The following is a 4,586-nucleotide window of genomic DNA, read 5'->3' as shown; positions in this document are numbered from 1 at the left end:
TGTTCAACTTAGGTCAAACATGCAACATGAAAATGGTAGCTTACACTATAATCATGACTTAAAGGCTAAATTGGTCCAAGTAATGAATATCAAAGTTGTTCCATGTGACATTCTAAACATGTTTAAGGTGCTCCTAGGGTCCCACAAGCATTTCACACATTAATCACATGTAAACCCTAGCCTAGATATAAATTTAAGAGACATCACAAGTGATATAAACAAGGTAGTGAAGATAGAATTTGACATGCTCATGCGCATGAATGCTCAATGATGCTTGTGCTTATGAAATATCATTGTCAAATGCATGCTTAACACCAGAGTGTTACAGACTAGGCCGGTTTTTTCCTAAGTTTGTCCATATTTGTCAATTTGCATCTAATTTGGTGCGAATTTTGATTGCTTTGGTTCAAATCTGTCTCGCGGATCTTATTTTGCTGTCAACAAAACCAAATTAAATCAGACACTATCCACTATCCAGTTAAAATCCCAAATCCCAATAACATTGGAGAAAACTGTACGGCACATTACGAGAATTAAACCAAATCCAAAATCCAGACCCCAGTGTCAGCGGGAAAGTATATCGAAGAACCCCAACCAATATAGTAGCCACCGCAAAATGGAGAAAAAAAAAGATAGATCTCCATGCACCAAAGTGGCAAAAACCGCTCCATGCTTTCCCTGATTTCTACACATACTAGCAGTATGCATACATGCCATGAGGTATGTAGGTGCAGTTCCTACGGCCAAATCATCCCTAACATACAAGCTACTACAGATATTTAATCCTACATACCACTAATCCTTCCATATTCCAAGAGACATACACGCAGAAGACGATGGCGAAACCACCAGTCTCAAAAAGGTTGAACTCTCCAGCCAGCCTTTGAAGCTTCTTATTTGTTGCCGATTCTCACCTTTGGACTGGTGTTACTGATGGATCGGCGATGCAGGTCACTCACTGATCGATCGGCGATGTAGGTGGCTCAACTGCGCCACGGATACCTCTGCGAGAGACTTGAGGTTGCACTTGATCACAGCCTCGACGAAGTAGCATGTCTCATCCTTTGTGTTGCCGTCAGGCACATCAACCACGAACGACTCGATCACAAGGGTACCTGGCCTCCCGTCAATGCTCTCCGGGTGGACAGTTATGATGGATGAGTAGTTCTGAAAAAGTGGCAAACACAACTCATCATCAGTGTGGATCAAAGATATGCTTCAAGTAGGAGTAGGGGTGAAAATGGTACAGATATTTTCCGACCGTATTCGAGACCGAATCCGTTTAGAGGGGTTCAGATCTGTCCATATCCGAGTCCGGGTATTCAACATCCGACACCGTATCCGTATCCGAATACTCAAATCATATATTTATGGTGTCGATATTAAATCATATCCTATCCGACATGGTGACACTATCCGTATTCGAATCCGAATCCGGACAGAAATATAAAAACAAATGTAATATTGTATCAGTGATATCCGTCCGTATCCGATCTGTTTTCATCTCTAAGTAGGAGCAAAGATGGCCACTGTAGGCATTGTACACAAACATAAACTTTGCTTCACAATCACTTGACAGCACACGAAACATCAAAGTTTTACACCTTATATTATCAATCGGAAGACTAGACGAAGAACAACGAATGAAGTAGTAACAGTCTCTAAGACATGTCCTTTCGTACTAAATAGTACTCCGTATGTGGATAAGAAGTCAAAAGAGTACGGGTTGTGAGCATATCCTTTCAGGGTGGCAAACAATCACGAGAAGCAAGGTATTTAGGCCAATGGCTTATCTCGTTTTAGATGATGAGTGCCTCACGAGAAGCTAATCGCTTTCATTTCAACAGATGGCTACCATGATTAAGTTCAAACTGGATACTCCTAATAAATCATAAGAATTTGATTCCCAATTCCAGCTTCCAAACAGGACCATGATGTTATCTGTCACAAAGAAGAAAATTTCCCAATCCCGCAAGCATAGCAAATGCATTTCATTCATTAGCATCCAGCGATCACGATTTTAGTGAAATGGTAACAAGAAAGCACAATTTAATTTAAAGAAGAAAAATGGTAACAAAGCAAGCATACTAAAAAATGGGAGTCCACTGACAAGCAAGCAGGGCTCATGAAACAGAGCATGTGCAGGGAAGCAACAAACGGAGCAGCAGCACTCACCTGGAGGCGGTGGTCCCCGCCGACGAACTTGACGCCGAGTATGTGCAGGTCGTCGTCGAGCTGCTCGAGGCGCTCGGTGCTGGTTGTCGCCGGCAGGCCGCTCTTGACGTTGACGTCGCGCAGGCTGCCGACCTCGAGCTGGTCCCCGCGCACGACGCAGCTTGTGACGAACGGCTTGTACCGCTGCGGCTGGTCGAAGCTTCGCACCAGCTCCCACACCTGCGATGCGATCATCGATGGCATCAGCTTCCAATCGGGCGGCGCGATTGATTTGACCGACGCCAGCAATTCACGCGACATCACGAGAACGCATCGATCCGGGAAGAAACACCCAACAAGGCATGAGAAATCGGACGAGGGACTCCAGATCCGTGAGAAATAGCAGCCCAGACGCGAGGCGAAACAATCCCAAGTACTAGCCCGGTACCTGCAGCGTCCAATCCAACCACTGAACCACCCACCACCGGGACCGACCGAGCCGGGAGACGGCAAGAACGGGGGGGCGAGAGCGGGGGATGGATGGGAGCTTACGAGGTGGACGGGCGCCTTGATGTGCTTGACGAGGGTGGAGGTGCACTGGTGCTCGGCGGGCGCGTGGCGGTGCAGGCGGCGCACGTACTCCGTCTCCCCTCCGGCGTTGGCCACGACGTGCTCCGCCCGCACCGTGCTGCCGCCGACGAGACCCACCATCTCGGCCTTCCTCCTCCTGCTCAGCCGCGTCACCGGCGTCTCTACAGCTCCTCGCCCGTTTCCTTTTGCTCGTTGGCTTCGCCTGGACGGATGAGGACGAGAGAGGAAAGGAGTCGGAGAGAGAGTGGGTTTAATCTAATCGGGTTTTGTTGATCTGCTCCTTTTCTAGTTTTCTTGCACGCCAAGGCCGAGGCCGGGGCCGGGGCCGCGGAGCCGGCGCGGCGGGAACAAAAATCTGCGGGCATATGGGGGCGGGTGTGGGCCCCACCCACGAGCAATATCCATGCGCGGGGCCCGAGGGGTGGGGGCAGGGGCGTCAGTGCGTGCGTGCGCCAGGTCCATGGACCACGCCACCAACAAGGGGTGCCGACTGATATTTTTGTCTGCTCGGCTCGGTCGGCGCGTAACTATCGTAAACAAAAATATCGTATCATCGTACTGGAGCACCGAATTTTTTACATTTTAGTTTTTTTTTAAGTTTCTCGTAAATAGACTCTGGCAGAAAATATTTAGAAAATAGACCCTTAACTCGATGTCATTGATGTTGGCGCCGACCTAACACGTCTCGGCGTCAGCGTCTCTGACGCCAAGCTCCTAGACACGGCAGATGACATGGCAGTGAGCTCGGCGCCAGTCACTCTAGCGCCGAGCTCGGTGCTGTAGATCTTGACGCCGAGCTCGGCGCCAGCGTGACTGGCGTCGAGCTCCCTATCATTTAACCTCGGCCAACCTTCCTGCCCGAGCGTTATTCTTCTTCTTTCTCCTCCCTCTCGGGTTTTTTCTCTCCCTACTGCACCCTACCTCATGAATCGGCATATTGGACTTTGAAAACTTTGATTTGATCCGTAGATCTTCGAGAGCAAGGTATCCTCGCTCTCCTCCTAGTTTTTTTCGCATCAATTCGGTATGTATTGGTCGGATTTTTGAACGTAATAATCGTCACCATTTAGGGTTTCATTGTATCCATCAATATATGTATTATACAATCGTAGGATGATGCCAAGGCGTAAAAAAGCTAGCAAACCTAGGCGCATATAGTTATGTTATGGGTTCATTGTTGTGCATCAAATGGAAAACCCTAGGTTTATGATTTAATGTTAACTGTTTTAGGTTCTTAGAACGAATTGGTTGTATTGTAGTTATGGTTCTCATTGATATTTATTTGTGATGTTTTGATTTATGTTTGTTAAATTACTGGTGGAGGAGGATGACGACGCGTTCTTCACTTAGGCCACAGCGAACGTAGATGAAGCGAAGGCCGCTTACTACAGGTGACAGGTAGGTCAGAGAAACGCAGGTGAGCCTAGTCACAGCAACAGAGTTGTAGTAGAGTACTAGTACTCGGATAATAAATTGCTTACTTAGTATGTTTTAGACTAAGGATTTAGAAGTGCATTTGCCCCTGTGTCTACTGTCGGTACGTACTTCTAGTATTAATATGTTGTGTAATGTGGTATAGTATTGAACTTTTCATTATCTGGTTATTTTTATTATTTATGGTCTTAATATTCCGCTTAATGATACAGACGTATTGAAATATAAACACGTGCTGCAAATAAAACCTAACAATGTACGGCATTGGTCCTGTTCAGATGGTATGGTTCTGGAGGAATTTAGATGGTTTGGAGGAATTCTGGAGGAATTTGTAAGAGGAAAACACTGTTCCAGATGAAAAAGAAGCGAATCAAGCCGAATTTAAGGGCACACACGAAACAAATAAA

The 4,586-nt window shown here is 46.7% G+C and overlaps 1 pseudogene; it reads right to left on the bottom strand.

Annotated features, from left to right (window-relative positions):
* Nucleotides 1-602: 602 nt before the first annotated feature.
* Nucleotides 603-3,059, bottom strand: LOC136512551 (abscisic acid receptor PYL5-like; annotated as a pseudogene).
* Nucleotides 3,060-4,586: the final 1,527 nt, after the last annotated feature.

The sequence above is a fragment of the Miscanthus floridulus genome, chromosome 16, assembly GCF_019320115.1.
Source record: "Miscanthus floridulus cultivar M001 chromosome 16, ASM1932011v1, whole genome shotgun sequence".
Lineage (NCBI taxonomy): Eukaryota > Viridiplantae > Streptophyta > Magnoliopsida > Poales > Poaceae > Miscanthus > Miscanthus floridulus.
The sequence above is the reverse complement of the archived record's forward strand: the minus strand, read 5'-3'. Positions and strand labels throughout refer to the sequence as shown.